Here is a 19,824-nt window from a genome sequence, read left to right as displayed (position 1 = left end):
CCAAAGATGATAGTTCGGCTATCCGGACACCCCCTAGTCCAGGACTCCCTCAGTAGCCCCTGAACCAGGCTTCAATGACGACGAGTCCGGCGCGCATATTGTCTTCGGCATTGCAAGGCGGGTTCCTCCTCCGAATAATTCATAGAAGATTTTGAACACCAGGATAGTGTCCGGCTCTGCAAAATAAGTTACACATACCACCGTAGAGAGAATAATATTTACACAAGTTCAATCTGCTGACATATCTCATGGCATGATGTCACACCACGGCCAAGCCTTTATTCGAATTGTTTTTACTGTTCCACCTCAGCGCGTTTAGCGAAGCGGTTTCCTTGGCACGTCCTGTCAAAGCAGAGATCGTGTCCCCTTATTCCGAGATTCTCATCAATACGGGCGTGGGCAACCCAACCGCGCCATTGATTGCGGCGCTTGGGAGATAAGCGAGTTTTACCGGGCTGGTGGGGACGTATAGTTTCATCCGCTCATATATAAGGGGATAAGGATCCACCTTTTTACCTACGCCTTCTTCCTCCTCTGCTTATTCATCTCCGCGCACTCGAGCTCCAGCGCCCCAGTCTGCATATCTCACCTCAACCTTCTCCAACCATGTCCGGAGTGGGAGGCAAGTGGATGGCCTCCTCCATCACGGAGGGGCACATCAAAAGGCTGCGCAAGGCCGGATATTTGTCCAGTGATATCACGCACCGGCTCCCCGACGAGGGGCAGCTCATCCCCACCCCCGGGCCCCATGAGAGGGTGGTGTTCCTTCCCCATTTCCTCCGCGGACTGGGCTTCCCACTCCACCCATTTGTCCGGGGGCTCATGTTCCACTATGGCCTGGATTTCCATGATCTGGCCACGAATTTTATCCTCAACATCTCGGCGTTTATCGTCGTGTGCGAGGCTTTCCTCTGCATCCAGCCCCACTTCGGCTTATGGCTAAAGACTTTTAATGTCAAGTCGAAGGTAGAGGGTGGTCGCCAAGCGGAATGCGGAGGCGCCATGGTGGGCAAGATGCCCAACGTCACCTGGCTCGAGGGCGCCTTCGTGGAAACCTCAAAGGGTGGCAATCGGGGTGGTTCTATGTAACCGAGCCGCGTGACCCTGAATGGGCAGCGGGCCCCAAATTCAGATCTGGCATCCCCACACGGCTCACCTCCTGGAAAGAGAAGGGCCTGACGTGGGGCGATTCGGAGGAGCTGACCGGACTCCAACCCTGTGTCCACACCCTGGTGAACAAGAAGCTCAAGCTTGTCAACGTAGTCCAGGTCACGCTCATCCGTCGGATTCTCCCGTGCCAACAGCGGGCTTTCAACTTGTGGGAGTTCGATCTGGCACAACACCAGACCTTGAGCAGGCTCTTCGACACTACGTACGAAGAGGCCTGGAGGGTGCTGTTCAAGGGCGCCGAGGCTCCCGCATCCGCTACCGAAGATCGCGGATTCAACTCGCAGCGTCAAGCCGGCGAGGTAAGCTATATTACCCTTTACAGGACACTTGTTTTCCATAGTTTGACTCTATGCGGGATCTAAACTCCCATTACCTTTAGCAGGCCTGGCAGAAGGCGTCCGGGCAGGTTAACTGCCCGGCTCCCCTTCCAGAAGACCCAGCGGACGCCCGTTTGGCGGGGCTGCTGGTCCCGGCGCCTTACATGGTGCCGGAGAAGAAGGCCAAGAAGAAGGCCACGGGAACCCGGAGGAGTTCCCGGCGCCAGGTGTTATCGGACTCATCGTCCGATGACTCCGAGGCAGACTCCTCCCATGAAGACGAGGAGGAGAAGAAAGAGGCCTCTCCCCCAATGGGGGGAGAGAAGAAGAGGAAGGCTTCCCCAACGGGGGAGGCCGAAGGGTCCAAGAAGTGAAGGACCCTTCTTCCGGACTGTTCCACCAACACCGACGACGGCGAAGAGGAGTGGCCCTCGAGGGCCAAGCCCCTGGCGAGATCGTAAGTGTCCGGATTCCAAAATAGCTTATGATTTTCTTTTCATCGCATAGTGTCTTCTAATGCCGAACACAACCATGTAGCCCGCCCAAGGATGACCTTCCCGCTTCGTCGAGCGGGTCCCTGGGTTCGTTGGATGTGAATAGCGCCTCACTTCTGACTGCCTCCTCCCCCGTGATGCAGACGGCGCCGAGGCGGGGTCCCAGAAAGGGACCATCCAGGAGGAGGAGGCCCCGGAGGTGCCGTAGGGCAACCTCCCAGACTTTGGACCGGACTCCGCACCGGAACCTTTGGTGGTTCCGGAGTCCGGCGGGCGGCCCCTTCGTAAGATGGGCGAGACAGCGACGCCGGTTGCCTCCGTCCAACCGGAGGCGCCGGATAATTTGCTGGAGGCTCTCAACGGCGCTTCCGTCGACGAGGAGCATCGCACTGTTATGAGTGCAATGATTCAGAAGGTTCAGTCCGCCAAGAGCGGGCTGACCGAAGCCTGCACCAGCCTTCTAACAGGCTTTGAGGTATGTGGTTAAGATATGTAAAAATAGTACTGCATAGACAATAGCCCCTGATGCTCAGTTCAGTGTTCGGAAAGAAAAGCCGAACTGAGGATCTAATAAGATATACGCAAGAGTCTAACACAAATATGTCAATATCGGAATGCAGGCTGCGCTACTGACCTCTGCCGCACTGACTGTGGAGGTCAATGCCTTGCAGCAGAGCCTCGAGCGGTCCGAGAGCGAGCTCGGCCATGCCAAGAAGCAGCTCGAGGACAAGGAAGGTAAGTAATACCTTATTAAAGTGATACCTTATAGAAAAAGATTTGGTTGCAAAAAATGACAGGAATAACATGGGTATTGCAGGGGCTACAAACAAGGTGGTGACCCTGAAGGAGGCGGTGTCCGCGGCCGAACGCAATGCGGCCGCGGAACGCACCGAGCGAGAGAAGCAGGAGGCACGGGTGGCGGAGGTGCGGCAAGAGCTCCAGGTTCTCGTGGAAAAACATGAGAGTTTGGAGCGTGACTCGAAGACTCGAGAGTCCGAGCTCGCGTCATCTTGAGAGTGCCAAAGCCGCTAAGGCCGAAGCCCAGAAGGCCCTCCAGGAGATTGAGGAGATAAAAAGATAGCGGCGGGTAAGGCATTTTTCATGCAAAGCAAGCATGTAAAAGTGAATTACTTGTTACTTACCCGATTTCGGAGCTCTCCAGGTGCGTTCGCAAATCTGCCCCATAGCGTGTCCGATGCTGCCGCATTCTACAGAACCGAGGAGGGGAGCTCGACGGAAAATGTGTTCTGGTCTCAGTATGCTGAGGCCGAACATCCGGTGCCCCTGAGCGACCAGCTGAGGCAGCTGGTCGAGCTCCACAAGGTGGCCGAACAGGCCATGAAGGGCCTCATAGTTCGGTTGTTGCCCAAAGAAGCCATGCCTGGGAGCTAATTCGATCTGGTGCAGCGGCTGGTGGACGCCTGTCCATGGGTTGAAGTCATCAAGCACTCCGCCTGCATTGAAGGTGCCCGTCGGGCCCTTGCCAGTGCTAAAGTGCACTGGGGCAGGATGGACGCCGAGAAGCTTGTGACGGACGCGCTACCGCCGGGCAAGGAGTATCGCATGCCCGAGATGTATTATAAGGGTGTCCTGAAGGGTGCCCACCTTATTGTGGGTGAATGCTCCAAAGATGTAATTTTTGAGTAGACTCGCATTTTGTTATCCTGTGCGCTGAAAACTTTGTTCATATGCGCTAAGAAATGCTTGTTAATTTAAAATATTACCTTCTGTGCGACTGTTTATCAAATCTAAGAGATGGCAAGTCGTTGGCTTCGGCCCCCATGCGACGAGTGCTGGGGTGTTCGGGATAAACTTGAGCGCTGTTGTTCCCATTTTTGGGTCCTTCTAAGGAGGCGCTCAACACAACTAACTAGGCAACCGGACTTATAATGCTTGAACACTCCCACTTAGCCATAGAATTCTATAATTTTAAATTTCGGCGAAGCCCCTAGTGTTCGGAAGACCAAATTCGGGGCGCTATCCATGCCTGGGGCCGGACAAAGCCGGCTCCTCGCTCTAAGCGGCATAAGTCTTTAGGGACTCGAAAAGACCTCTCGAACAGCGACCAGCTCTCGCCTTATCATGACGGTCAGTTTTAGCTTTCTCCACTGAGGTGCTCAACCCATCTCAAGTGGGGCACAATCGCAGTGGTTCTCCCAGCGCTACCTTAGCCGATATAACGGAACGTAAGGTACCAAAACATGGGAGCCGGGCAAACCCAACTATTGACCCAAGACATGATTCGGAGCCGATGCATATAATGCTATAAGTTCGGGGTGCTGCACTTGTGAAAGTGTTCGGACTTGTCACACCATAATCTGGGGAACTTAAGCCCCTGGTGTATTTGGCCGTACCAAAGCGTACGGGTGCAACGTGTCATAAGTGAACATATATAGAAAGGAATGCAATGATAGGCAAAAAGCGATGCATTGTTTATTCAAAAAATACTGCAATGAAGGCAGAACGATACAAATAGTGCGATAAGCAAGGGGTGGGACTATTTAACATGTCCCCCTCCAGGGGTAGGCTGCGGAATGGTATGTAAAATAGGTATAATGCTCGTAATGGAGACCACCTGGATACTCGTCGTAGCTTTTCTGCTTCCCTGGCTGTTGCATCGTGAGTTCGGCAGATCTACTGCCGGACAGGGCTTCTGGAAAACAGAGTCCTAAGAATAAGAAGAAAAAAAGAATGACAAATTTGGGAGCCCCTGGTGTGGTTGATCCGCACTCTGGGCATGCCGTGGTCGTGCCCCCCCTATGCCCATGGTATCTCCAGAGCATAGTGATGTACGCGTGGTACTGGTCTCACGACTTCGCGAGGGCTGGGGTTGGGGCCGCATTGCTACGCGTGCTCGGAACGTGCCAGGTGGTCTTGTTGTAGGTTACTCCGGGCGCTTTTGACGGTGTCCGGTCGCTTAACAACCAGACTTGAGAATTGCCTTAAGAGGCTACTCTGTACTTCCGCCGCGAGAGCCGCTGTATGCTCCTCCGTTCGGAGAGAGCGTTCGGTGTTTCCCTTGACCATGATGACTCCTCGAGAGCCTGGCATCTTGATCTTGAGGTATGCGTAGTGCGGCACCGCGTTGAACTTTGCAACTGAGGTTCGTCCGAGAAGTGCATGATAGCCGCTGCGGAACGGGACTATGTCAGAGATTAACTCCTCGCTTCGGAAATTATCCGGGGATCCGAAGACCACTTCGAGTGTAACTGAGCCTGTACAATTGGCCTCTAAACCTGGTATGAAGCCTTTGAAGGTCGTCTTTGTGGGTTTAATCCTTGAGGGGTCTATGCCCATCTTGCACACTATATCCTGATAAAGCAGGTTCAGGCTGCTGCCGCCGTCCATCAGGACTCTAGTGAGGTGAAATCCGTCGACGATTGGGTCTAAAACCAATGCGGCGAATCCGCCATGGCGGATGCTGGTGGGGTGGTCCCTTCGATCAAAAGTGATCGGGCAGGAGGACCACGGATTGAACTTTGGGACGACTGGCTCCATCGCGTATACGTCCCTGAGCGCACGCTTCCGCTCCCTTTTGGGTATGTGGGTTGCATATATCATGTTCACCGTCCACACTTGTGGGGGGAAACCCTTCTGTCGTCTATTGTTCGGCGTCCGTGTCTCCTCCTCGTCATTGCTATGTAGCCCCTTGTCGTTGCTTTCGGCGATTAACTTGCCTACCTGCTTGAACACACAACAATCCCTGTTGGTGTGATTAGCTGGCTTTTTGGGGGTGTCGTGTATCTGGCATGAGCAATCGAGTATCCGGTCCAAATTGGACGGGCCTGGAGTAGTTCTTTTGATTGGCTTTTTCTGCTGACCGGGTTTAGAGCCTCTGAATCTGGCGTTGACTGCAGTATCTTCAGTATTATCGCCGATAATGTGGCGCTTGTGCTTATTGCGACGCGACCTGCCATTGCTGTCTTTGGTATCGGAACTACCAGAGTTTTTGGTTAGGTTCTTACTGCGGGCTAGCCAGCTGTGTTCTCCCGCACAGAAGCGGGTCATGAGTGATGTGAGGGCTGCCATTGATTTCTGCTTTTCCTGTCCTAGGTGCTGGGCAAGCCATTCGTCGCGGATGTTATGTTTGAAGGCTGCAAGGGCCTCTGCATCCGGACAGTCGATGATTTGATTTTTCTTGGTTAAGAACTGTGTCCAGAATTGTTTGGCCGATTCGTCTGGATGCTGAATTATGTGGCTTAGGTCATCGGCGTCTGGCGGTCGCACATATGTGCCCTGGAAGTTATCAAGGAATCCGGCTTCCAGGTCCTCCCAACACCCAATTGATTCTGCTGGCAAGCTGTTGAGCCAATGCCGAGCTGGTCCTTTAAGCTTGAGTGGGAGGTATTTGATGGCGTGAAGATCATCACCGCCGGCCATGTGGATATGAAGGAGATAGTCTTCGATCCAAACCGCAAGATCTGTTGTGCCGTCGTAGGATTCAATGTTTACGGGTTTGAAACCTTCGGGGATTTGATGATCCATTACTTCATCTGTGAAGCATAGTGGGTGTGCGGCGCCTCTGTATTGGGCTATATCACGACGCAACTCAAACGAGCTTTGTCTACTGTGTTCGGCCCGGCCGGAATTGCTGTGTCCAGCGTGACGGTTGTCGTCGCGTATCGTGGGGCGCCCACACGATCTGTAGATCGATCTTGTTTGTTTTGCCTTATCCTCCAATATGTCCCGCAAGTCCATCTCATTCCCCCGTGACTTTGTAATTTTCGAGCGACGCCGGGGTGCGGCTTTAATGGAGGGCCTAGAGGCCTCTCTGTCGCGGCCACGAGGTGGCCGGTCGGCCATATTGTGCACTGGTGATGTAGGTTTATGTGCTTCTTCCTCTAATTGGGGTAGCAGCTTGTGTTTGGGGTAGCTTTTGGAGGGGCGTTCGAGTTCATACTCTTCAGCCACGAGGATTTCAGTCCATCTGTCGGCTAGCAAGTCTTGGTCAGCTCTGAGCTGTTGCTGCTTTTTCTTGAGGCTGCTTGCCGTGGCCATAAGCCTGTTTTGAAATGCTCTTGTTCGACGGGATCCTCGGGCACGACAAATTCGTCGTCGTCGAGGCTTGCCTCGTCTCCGGAGGGAGGCATATGATTATCGTCCTCTACCTCTCTGTCTGCCGTTCTCTCATGAGGGCTGGTTTCTCCATCCTCCTGCGCTGAATCTTGCTGGAGGGGGTTGTCTTCGGCACTGTCCGGGGTGTTATTATCTCCGGTGCCGGAATCTCCATTCTTGCTGTGGCAGGATTTGGAGTGGTGCCGCTGACGCTGGCGCTTAGGCTGTTTTTTGGAGGGGTCGTCCTCCGCTGTTCCATCGCCATTCCCATCCTTTGGGATGTCCACCATGTATATTTTGTATGACGAGGTGGCTTTCCAGTGCCCTATAGGCGCTGGTTCTTGGTCGTCTCCGGCATCGTCGTCCATACCGTCGATGTCTTCGGAGTCGAAGTCTAGCATGTCGGTTAAGTCATCGACAATGGCTACGAAGTGGGTGGTGGGTGGGCTTTGAATTTCTTCGTCGTCCGCATCCCAACCGTTCTGACCATAATCCGGCCAGGGCTCTCCTGATAAAGAGAGACACTTTAGCGAATTCAGGATGTCGCCAAAAGGCGAGTGCTGAAAGATGTCTGCAGCGGTGAACTCCATTATCGGCGCCCAATCGGATTCGATTGGCAGGGGCGCGGAAGGTTCGGGGTCCGGAGAGGAGTCCGGCACCTTGGAGTCACGAGCTTCACAAGGGACAGGGTTGGTATTCGGCTCCATCGCCGTAGAGGTAGCAGCCCCCGAGGCGGTGTCCAGCCACCCATCCTCGATCGGTGCAGTCGCCTCCGAGCTAAGGGTCAGAGCAGACTCTTGTGCGGCCTCCAGGGCACTGTCCGGCAGCAGAGCTAAATCATGCCCATCGTGACAGTGCGGTGCGCCCGGCTGTGGCTCGAATCCGTCAAAGATCAAGTCTCGGATGTCGGTCGTATAGTTCAAACTTCCAAATCTGACCTGATGGCCAGGGGCGTAGCTTTCGATCTGCTCCAGATGGCCAAGTGAATTGGCCCGTAGTGCAAAGCCGCCGAATACGAAGATCTGTCCAGGGAGAAAAGTCTCGACCTGGACCGCGTCGTTGTTGATGATCGAAGGAGCCATCGGGCCTATAGGTGACGACACAGAGGAACTCTCAATGAAAGCACCAATGTCGGTGTCAAAACCAGCGGATCTCGGGTAGGGGGTCCTGAACTGTGCGTCTAGGTGGATGGTAACAGGAGACAAGGGACACGACGTTTTTACCCAGGTTCGGGCCCTCTCGGTGGAGGTAAAACCCTACTCCTGCTTGATTAATATTGATGTTATGGGTAGTACAAGAGTAGATCTACCACGAGATCAAGGAGGCTAAACCCTAGAAGCTAGCCTATGGTATGATTGTTGTTTGTCCTACGGACTAAAACCCTTCGGTTTATATAGACACCGGAGAGGGCTAGGGTTACACAGAGTCGGTTACAATGGTAGGATATCTACATATCCGTATCGCCAAGCTTGCCTTCCACGCCAAGGAAAGTCCCATCCGGACACGGGACGAATTCTTCAATCTTGTATCTTCATAGTCTTGGAGTCCGGCCAAAGATGATAGTTCGGCTATCCGGACACCCCCTAGTCCAGGACTCCCTCAGTGCCTTTCGTAAAATGCTTGCTAAATATGATGTTAATCATAGAATTGCATCTCCATATCACCCACAGTCTAGTGGTCAAGTAGAGTTGAGTAATAGAGAGCTCAAATTAATTTTGCAAAAGACTGTTAATAGATCTAGAAAGAATTGGTCCAAGAAAGTTGATGATGCATTATGGGCTTACAGAACTGCATATAAGAATCCTATGGGTATGTCTCCATATAAAATGGTTTATGGAAAGGCATGTCACTTACCTCTCGAATTAGAACATAAGGCATATTGGGACATTAAAAAGCTCAATTATGATTTCAAACTTGCCGGTGAGAAGAGGTTATTTGACATTAGCTCACTTGATGAATGGAGAACCCAAGCCTATGAGAATGCCAAACTGTTTAAAGAAAAAGTTAAAAGATGGCATGACAAAAGGATACAAAAGTGTGAGTTTAATGTAGGTGATCATGTGTTGCTATTCAACCCTCGTTTAAGATTTTTTGCAGGATAACTTCTCTCTAAATGGGAAGGCCCTTACGTTATCGAGGAGGTCTATCGTTCAGGTGCCATAAAAATCAACAACTTCGAAGGCACAAATCCGAAGGTGGTGAACGGTCAAAGAATCAAACATTATATCTCAGGTAACCCTATAAATGTTGAAACTAATGTTATTGAAATCGTAACCCCGGAGGAATACATAAGGGACACCTTTCAGAACATTTCAGACTCCTAAAAGGAACAGGTATGTGGTACGGTAAGTAAACCAACTCCAAAACAGTTCTAATAGCAATTTTTCTCCGTTTTGGAATATTTAAGAAAATAGGAAAATAAGAAGTAGTCCAGGAAGTACACAAGGCATCCATGAGGGTGGAGGGCGCGCCCTACCCCCCTGGGCGCGCCCCTACCTCTTGTGCACCTCGTGTGCTCTCTAGACTCTGTTTTCTTGCACGATACTTCTTTTGGTCGGTAAAAATTCATTATATAATCTCCCGAAGGTTTTGACCACCGTATCATGCAAATATCCTATGTCTTTGTTTCGAGCTGTTTTTGTTGCAGATTTAGAGCAAGATGTCTTCTCAAGAGTCAGTCGGGGAGAGTCGGGTGTCTCACCCGACGCCAGGTCCAGGAGCAAACAGCGATGCTTATCACTTTGGGCCATCAAAGGAGGATGAGATGGAGGCCGACTTGAAAAGGATAGATGCCATGGAGGAGGATCAAGAAGTTACCTCTCGTTTCCAAGCCGGATTCACGATGGGGGAACTACAGAGCTCAGCCATTCCAAACTCGGTCATCCCTTCCAATGTTAAATTTCTTTCTTATGAGAATATAAAAAAGAGTGTCACTTGTTCTCCGGCAGCTATGCAACATCCATGGGTGAAAGGAGCTTTAGCCGTCACGGGTAAGCTCCGCAAGGAAAATATGGACCTCAAGCAGGAGGTCAATAAGCTCGAGGAGGAGAATCGTATCCTGAGGGGCATTATCGCCAAGAAAATCACACCACCACCTCCGAAGAAGGAGACATAATCACATGGGTATGGGCAATCCCCTTGGCAACTGCCAAGCTTGGGGGAGGTGCACCGGTATCGTATCACCATCACACTCCTACCTTTACCGTTTTACTTAGTTCTATCCTTTTGGTAATATCTTGATCTAGTAGAATAAAGTTTTGGTATGATTTAGTTTTGAGTTTTGCTTTATGATCCCTCTATGTAATCGAGTTCTTGAGCTATATATAATAAAGATTAGTGTTGAGTCAAGGGCTTTGCTATCTTGCTATGATCTTGAGGGAATAAAAGAATAAAAGAAATAAAAGAGATCATATTGACCTTATGGAAAGTAATGACTTCACATATATAGAGTATGATGATTAAAAGTTGTTGAGAGTTGGCAAACATAGTTTTGGTCATCGTTGCAATTAATAGGAAGTAATAAAGAAAGATAGGTTCTCACATATGAATATACTATCTTGGACATCTTTTATGATTGTGAGCACTCATTAAAGTATGACATGCTAAAGAGTTGATGTTGGACAAGGAAGACAACGTAATGGGTTATGTTTTCTCACATCTTAATTAAAGTATATTGTCATGGATTATCCAACATATTGAGTTTGCCTTTCCCCCTCATGCTAGCCAAATTCCTTGCACCAAGTAGAGATACTACTTGTGCTTCCAAACATCCTTAAACCCAGTTTTGCCATGAGAGTCCACCATATCTACCTATGGATTGAGTAAGATCCTTCAAGTAAGTTGTCATGTTCCATGCAATAAAAATTGCTCTCTAAATATGAATGACTTATTAGTGTGGAGAAAATAAGCTTTATACGCTCTTGTGATAGGGAAGCAATAAAAGCGACAGACTGCATAATAAAGGTTCATATCACAAGTGGCAATATAAAGTGACATTCTTTTGCATTAAGATTTCGTTCATCCAACCGTAAAAGCACATGACAACCTCTGCTTCCCTCTGTGAAGGGCCTATCTTTTACTTCTTGTCTTACATTAAGAGTCACGGGTGATCCTCACCTTTCCTTTTTACATTTTATCCTTTGGCAAGCACCTCATGTTGGAAAGATCCTGATGTATATATCCAATTGGATGTAAGTTAGCATGAACTATTATTGTTGACATTACCCTCGGTAAAAGGTTGGGAGGCAACACAATAAGCCCCTATCTTCCTCTGTGTCCGATTAAAACTCCATAACCATAAGTATTGCGTGAGTGTTAGCAATTGTGAAAGACTAAATGATAGTTGAGTATGTGGACTTGCTGAAAAGCTCTTACATTGACTCTTTCTGATGTTATGATAAATTGCAATTGCTTCAATGACTGTGATTATAGTTTGTGGGTTTTCAATGAAGTTTCTGAATCATACTTGACATTGTGAATAGATTGTTACTTAAGCATAAGAAATCATATGACAAAATTTATATATTTGTTGTTATAAGAAATATCATGATGCCCTCATGTCCGTATTTTATTTTATCGACACCTCTATCTCTAAACATGTGGACATATTTTTCGATATTGGCTTCCGCTTGAGGACAAGCGAGGTCTAAGCTTGGGGGAGTTGATACATCCATTTTGCATCATGCTTTTATATCTATATTTTTTGCATTATGGGCTTTTATTACACGTTATTTCACAATACTTATGGCTATTCTCTCTTATTTTACAAGGTTTACATAAAGAGGGAGAATGCCGGCAGCTAGGATTCTGGGCTAGAAAAGGAGCAAATATTGGAGACCTATTCTGTACAGCTGCAAAAGTCCTGAAACTCCACGAAAGTCATTTTGGGAATTAATAACAAATATTGAGCAGAAGAAATACCTGAGGGGGGCCATCCACCACCCTCGAGGCTGGGGGATAGGCCCTACCTCCTAGGCACGCCCCCCTGCCTCATGGGCCACCTGGTAGCCCTCCGGTGCCCATCTTCTGCTATATGAAGTCTTTTACCCTGGAAAAAATCATAAGCAAGCTTTCGGGACGAAACTCCACCGCCACGAGGCGGAACCTTGGCGGAACCAATCTAGGGCTCCGGCAGGGCTGTTCCACGGGGAAACTTCCCTCCGGGAGGGGGAAATCATCACCATCGTCATCACCAACGATCCTCTCATCGGGAGGGGGTCAATATCCATCAACATCTTCACCAGCACCATCTCCTCTCAAATCCTAGTTCATCTCTTGTATCCAATCTTTGTACCAAAACCTTAGATTGGTACCTGTGGGTTGCTAGTAGTGTTAATTACTCCTTGTAGTTGATGCTAGTTGGTTTATTTGGTGGAAGATCATATGTTCAGATCCTTAATGCATATTAATACTCCTCTAATTATGAACATGAATATGCTTTGTGAGTAATTACGTTTGTTCCTGAGGACATGGGTGAAGTCTTGCTATTAGTAGTCAGGTGAATGTGGTATTCGTTCAATATTTTGATGAGATGTATGTTGTCTCTCCTCTAGTGGTGTTATGTGAACGTCGACTACATGACACTTCACCATTATTTGGGCCTAGAGGAAGGCATTGGGAAGTAATAAGTAGATGATGGGTTGCTAGAGTGACAGAAGCTTAAACCCTAGTTTATGAGTTGCTTCGTAAGGGGCTGATTTGGATCCACATGTTTCATGATATGGTTAGGTTTACCTTAATACTTCTTTTGTAGTTGCGGATGCTTGCAATAGGGGTTAATCATAAGTGGGATGCTTGTCCAAGAAAGGGAAGTACCCAAGCACTGGTCCACTCACATATAAAATTATCAAAGTAACGAATGCGAATCACAGGAGCGTGACGAAAACTAGCTTGATGATAGTTCCCATGTGCCCTCGGGAGCAATTTTCTCATTATAAGAACTTGTCCAGGCTTGTCCTTTGCTACAAAAAGGATTGGGCCACCTTGCTGCACTTTATTTACTTTCATTGCTTGTTACCCGTTTCAAATTATCTTATCACAAAACTATCTGTTACCTACAATTTCAGTGCTTGCAGAGAATACCTTACTGAAAACCGCTTGTCATTTCCTTCTGCTCCTCGTTGGGTTCGACACTCTTACTTATAGAAAGGACTACGGTAGATCCCCTACACTTGTGGGTCATCAGCACCGAAGACTTCACTACAAAAAGAAATACACTTCCGTGATCATACGTGTTTGTCACAGTAGGTCACGTTTTCTGTCATGCATGTACATCCATGACGATTTTATGACAGAATCAAGATAGTCATACTTGTGCTGTCGTAGAAGTGTTCCATGACATTACCAAAATTATCATCATGGAAGTGTCCACTTCCGTGATAAATCACACGTCACAGAAGTGCTTTCATCAAGGGTGACCGACACGTGGCATCCACCGTAATGGGTCACCATTAAGGTATTGGGTTCTGGTTTGGATCCGATAACCCGTTAACAGCCCGGACCAATGGGGATTTTCCATGTGTAAAATTCTCAATGGCCAGAGGAACCACGTGTCGGCTCACCGTTGGGATAGATGTCATCCACTCATTGGACTGAAGGCGCCTATGATTTGTCGACACATGGCACAGCCCAACAGAGGCCCATTCCAGTGAAAAAGCCAACCCGTTTGACTTGGTCAAAAGGTAGCGGGCCGGCCCATGGAAAGCCTGTTAATAGCATGTTCACATATAGCCCATTTAGAGCCTTCTAACTCACGGCCCCTCATGGCCTACCGGAATTTGGCCCAGTAGCATCATCTGGGCCATCCAATATGATTCCAGCCCGTTGTAACTTTTGGCCCATCTATGGCCCATGACATCTTTTGGCCCATAGGAGGCCCTTTGTAACTCTAGTCCCATTAAAGGTCCGAGATGAAACTGGCCCATAATGAATAGTGTATCGCTTTATACCCATTAATGGCCCATTATTCTGTCGACCGTTTCCAGCCCGTGTTAACTTTCGGCCTTCTAAGGGCCCATTTATTCTTGGGCTCATTTCTAGAATTCAGTTAGTTACGGTCCGTTACTGGCCTGTTCCGTTTGTGGGCCAAATTCAGCCCGTGGTTACAGTCGGCCTGTTTGTGGCCCGTTAACCCATTGGGCTGTTTTCATAGCATTATCAAATACGGCGTATTAACAACCCGTTATGGTCCACGAATAGTACGACCCATGTTTGGTGAAATGATTATATGGCCCTTAGAAGGCCCATGGATCATACGACCCATAGAAGGCCCATGGATCCTATGGTCCGTAGGAGGCCCATGGTTACAACAGCCCGTGTGTTGCCATGGTTATTGTGGCCTAGTTACCCAAAATAGGTTACTGTGGCAACTAGAAAAACGCGGGAAAAGAACTGCAACGACTACAAGCAAACAACTAAACAAGACAAGAAGGAAATAAATAAGCAAGCAACTAACGCTAGGCTATTACGGCTATTACACATATTACATCCACTGGCCATCAAAGTTCTCCACCAGTGCAAATATAGGGAACAAAGCAGCATATTATGTACACTGGCCATCTAAATTGGCCACCAATGCAAATACACGCGGCGGCAAAACATGGCCATAACTGAACAACTTCAGAAGAGCTCAAGAAACGTTATCCTGGGTATCCACCATGCTTGCAATAAGCTTAGCAAGCTTATTAGCTTTGTCCTGTTTGACGCTAAAATCCTCCAATGCTTGCTGTTGCACCAGAAAGTATGCATCTGAATGCTATAGCGACCACGATCCCAATGGACCAAAGTCTATGCTTAAGTGTCATCCCTGGATCGGTATGCTGACACACACAGTACTCGAGGAATTATAACAGAGTTTTAGTCACACACTTATTACATCGAGGTCCTCATAAAGAGTATTTATTACACAAATAATATGGCTAAAGGCCATCTAAGTAAAGTAACTGCGGAAGCTTTGAAGATAAATGAGTCCATCAACTCCAACGACATTCTTGAGTGCATGACAACGACCTATCACACCTTATTCTTCACCGGTAAAGTCTGCAACATGAGACATTGCAGCCATGTAGGTCAGCACATGGAATATGCTGGCAGAGTTACACTATAGAGCAAATGAATGCAAGAAACTATATCTACATGCATATTTGGCTGGTGGAGGCTCTAAGTTTAATGTTTTGCATAAAGCTAATTTTTCCCTGCAACAAAGGAATACATTTTATTTACTACAAAGTTATACCAATATTTGAGAAGGTTCCTCCAACTCAAATCCCAACATTAAGCAAGTATCATAATTAAACCCAATTCATTAATTAAAGAGTGATGAGATCAACAATAATATCCACTTCTACATACTCAAGATGTCCATAACCGGGGATACGGATAACCATGATTAGTTTATACACTCTACAGAGGTTGCACACTTTTCCCCACAAGACTCGACCGCATCCATGATCGGAAGATCGAGACATAGTCTTTCTTAAGCATTAAATCTCTACTCTGGGTAGGTCGGTACACCTAATTTCCCCTACATCTGCTAGTCCACCTCTTCAAGAGCTCACATAACTTACTCAACTATGCCAGAGCCCATAATGGCTTGTGGCTGCACACGGAAGTTTCTAGGCATGAAATATCATATGATCCCTTTGAGCCTGGGTGGTGAACCGAGGGAAAATCACACGGGTACTCCGGGATTCCCATGGGCAAGCACTAGTTTCTCCAGGTGCCCCAACCAATCCACATAGATGTGTATTAAAGTTGCCACCTTAATGTTATCCAAAAATTATTAGCTCTCACAACTTCCATGTACATCATGATCCAATCCCCGTCTACGAATATTAGTACTCGAGGAATTATAATTGAGCATAACGTATATTCCCGGGGTGATCAAACATAATAGGTTCCTACCTCAATTACTACAACCAGACCACATGTTCCCAATCCTACTCATGCAAATATTTGAGGGGCGAAATGTCAGGGGTTGGGTGCGACATATGCCAAAGGATGGCTTATCATGGTGGGAGCGAGTAGAACGTCCCCGGTGCCCGGAAGCGAGATGAGGCGTAGACACGAACGCCGGCGTACTTTACCCAAGTTCAGGGCTCTCCTAGGAGATAACACCCCTAGTCCTACTCTGCGGGGTCTCCGCATGATCACTAAAGGCACAAGTGATACAAAGATGCTCCTTGAGCTGTATGCTAGAGGTAGGAGAAGGCAATGCTAGCTCTCTCCTGCCCTAGGAATGTGGATAGGTTTAATGGGGTGGGAACCCTTTGCATGGGTGCCCTGGGGGGTTTATATAGGCCTACCCCCCAGGGGTACAATGGTAATCTGGCCGGCTGCTGGGCCCGGCTGTCAGCGTCTCCGGCCTCTGGCTTCTCTGCCGACTACTGTGGCGTGCCGCTTGGTGGGCCCCGCCAACTGGTCTGGTACGGATCCAACAGACCGCTCCCGCCGCTGGCGCGTCTAGTTAGTGGCTGCTCACTGTAGCCGTGCTGCCAATGACGCTGGTTTGGTCAGCTTAGTGTGGCTACAATCCCGCCGCCTGTTGGGAGATCACTGTAACCACACCTGGTCCCATCAGGTTAATGGTGCACAAACTTCGAGGAAGGGGACGGCCGCCTGCTGGAGGCCGGCCCTCCCCCGGTCCGACTGGTGTGTCGTGCGCTGTCTTCTGGGATGTCACTGCCTGGTAGGGCCTGCAGCCTGCGGGCCGTACCGACAGGCCGTCACGGGGACTGGGGCTCCGCCTGCCCAGAATGAAGTCAAGGGAGAGTGTCAACAGTACCATGCCGTGCGGAGATCTCTGCCCGTACGGGGTACTGTGGCCACGCCAATCCCAAGATTCGGGGGTGAGGGCCTCACTATAGCCACGCCCCATCTTGTCCGCTTGATGGGGGCACAAACTCTATGGGTGCATGGTGGCCGCCTGCTCGATGCCGTCTTCCCTAGAGGCCGGCCGGCTGGAGCCGTCCGCTAGTGATACCGCCTGCTGGCGGTTGACCGCCCTCCGGTGGCCGGCCGTTGAGCTAGATGGCCCCCAGAGGGCGGAGCTTCAGCCTAGGGCGCAGCATGGCGAAGCTGGCCCAAAGTCCTGATAAATCTAGGGACCCGATGAGACTACCCGTGGCCCATTACTTCGACAGTAGTCCCCGATGCCGGTGAAGCATTGTGGTCGAGGGGCCGCGAAGTCTCAGCGGCTACCCCCTCGCCGAGCTCCGGGAGAGCGTCGATCCGGCTTGCAGTTGGCCGAATGCTGAAGCCGGCCTCGCCTAGGCGGGACTAATTGGTCGATTTTGAACTTCAAGGCGGGAAAGCAGGTGGCTTGCCTGCTAAGCTTCCCGGGCCGCCGCCCGCCACAGACACGCCATGCGGGGCACGCCTGCCCGGCCAGCCTACCACCCCACGCCCCTGATGGGACGTGACAGTGGGCCAGGCCCTCCACTATCGCCCCTCGGCACCCAAGCGGATCTGTTGTGCCGAGGGGGCGGTTGCAATTCTTACGACCTCCCGAGGTGTGGTGAATGCGCGCGGTAATTGGCGGTCGTGGGCACAGTTAATCCCACGACCCACGCCCCGCCCCCTCGGCTTTGTAGCCCGAGGGCTATAAATAGGGGGGGGGAGGAAGGGGTGCGGCAAAGCTTGTGCGCCCCCTCCCACTCTCTCTTCTTCCTCTGCTCTCTCCTCCATAGCCTCCGCCGCTGCTCAGCGCTGCCGTGGAGCTGCCGCCGTCGTTCGTCGCCGACGCAACCCTCCTCCTCACTTGGCCCGCTCGAAGCCATGGCGCGTGAGAAGGGCGGCGATTGGGAGGTGTCGACTGTGATCGAGGATCACATTTCCTTCCTCCGTGACACACGCCGGATGCCCAACGCGGCATTCGTCAGGGCGCGGGTGTCGCCGGAGGAGGAGATCTTGCCGGCGCTGAGGGGGAACGAGCGGGTCGTGTTCCGCTTGCACTTCCTCCACGGCTTCGGCCTTCTGTTTAGCAGCTTCCTCCACTCCTTCCTCGACTTCAACAACCTCCAACCTCACCATCTCACGCCCAACACCATGACCCTACTCCCCGCCTTCATCACGGTGTGCGAGGGCTACATCGGCGTCCTCCCCACACTCGAGCTGTGGGGTTTCTATGGGAAGCTCGGCACCTCCGCCAAGGATACGGCGGCCGAGTGTGGCGGGTTCGTTGCCGTGCGCCGGCCAGCGAAGCGTAACACCTTCCCCGTCATCAAACTGGCGCAATTCGTGAAGATGTGGCAGCAGTCCTACTTCTATGTCGAGAACATGGATCTGGCTGCCGACTTCCTCAATCTACCGGCCTACGAGGCCGGCCCTCCCACCGGGCTCCGGCCTAACTGGGGCTACAAGCCAAAGCCGGTGTCGCCAGATGCAGCGGCCGCCATCGGCCGACTCTGGGCGCTCCAGGAGTCGGAGGGCTTTGTGGCCTCCGACCTCCTGATCGCCTTTGTCGAGCGCCAGGTTCTCCCGCTCTAGAGCCGCCCTCATCCAATCTTTCGGATGAGCGGGCAGCGCGACCCCAGCCGGCTGTGCACGAAGAAGATGCCGACTGCTGAGGTTGCGCGGATGGTGAATGAGATCTCCGACCTCAAGGTGTCAGAGGCGGAGTGGCGGTACGGGAAGCGGCCATACTTGCGCGACGATCCGCCTCCTGCCGTAAGTTTCTTCATCTCTTCCTTCTGATCTGTTTTTCAGCCTTGCTCTTGTCGTGATGCGACTCCCTTCTGAGTGCAGATTTATATGTCCGAGGCGACGACCGCCATCATGGGGCCGGGTGGTGACTACCTGCTGCACAGGGCGGTGAGCGACTTGGATGACCCCGACTTGGGGGCGACCGCCCTGGCAGACGATGCAATAGGCGGCGGTGGTGGAGCAGGCGGCTTTGACGGGGGCGGCGGCATGGAGACTTGGCCCGACGACTATGATGATGAAGACGAGCCGCGCCCCACCCGTAGCACTGCCAACACCGGAGCACGCCCCTCTACTGGGCCGCCCGCCCGTGGCGGCAAGCGCAAGCGGAGGCAGGGCGTTGCCCTGTTTGGCAGCGCCCCGAAGAAGCCCAAGAACCCGGCCGCGGCGACCAGGCGAAAAGATGCTGCGACCAAGGTGGCCAAGTATCAGAGGCAGCCGAAGGTGCCAGTCATGGTGTCGGTGTAAGTATTTTTCATGTTTTCGTCCTTTTGCCAATCCAGCCTAAAACTTTTCTGACTTGTGTTCTTATTTCAGGGCCCCACTGACCCTCGAGAAATCGAGCGCCGCCTCGGTCAGCAGGTCGGCGGTGACCTCCTCCACTAGCCGGTGAATTGACCCGGCCGCCGACTTCTAGGAAGCGACAGAGAGGAACGCATGGGAGGCGCGTGAGGAGGAAGCCGACCGTCTGGCCAAGGAGCAGGCAGACAAGGCCGTCGCGTCCGCAGAGAGGAAGCTGGCGCAGGCGGAGGCCAAAGTCGCAGAGAAGGAGCGGCTCGCGGAAGCCGCACGCCACCAAGAGCCGCTGCTCGTGACGCCCCTGAACACCGCACCACCTCCGCCTGATTTTGAGGCGACGACCGGAGGAGCCGGCAACAATCATCTGATCCGGGAGCGGGAGGGCGGCGACGTGGCCATGCCGGATGTCTTTGTGCCGCCGCCGCAAGCTAGCAGGACGCAGGATGATCAGCCGGCCACACCGCCGGTGCCACTGGTCGAGGACACGGTGGTGACGGACCTGATTCCTGAGGTCCGCACACCCGAGCGCCGCCGCCTTGAGAAGGCGGCCTCAGCACCGCGGCCACAGGAGG

The sequence above is a fragment of the Triticum aestivum genome, chromosome 4B, assembly GCF_018294505.1.
Source record: "Triticum aestivum cultivar Chinese Spring chromosome 4B, IWGSC CS RefSeq v2.1, whole genome shotgun sequence".
Lineage (NCBI taxonomy): Eukaryota > Viridiplantae > Streptophyta > Magnoliopsida > Poales > Poaceae > Triticum > Triticum aestivum.
The sequence above is the reverse complement of the archived record's forward strand: the minus strand, read 5'-3'. Positions refer to the sequence as shown.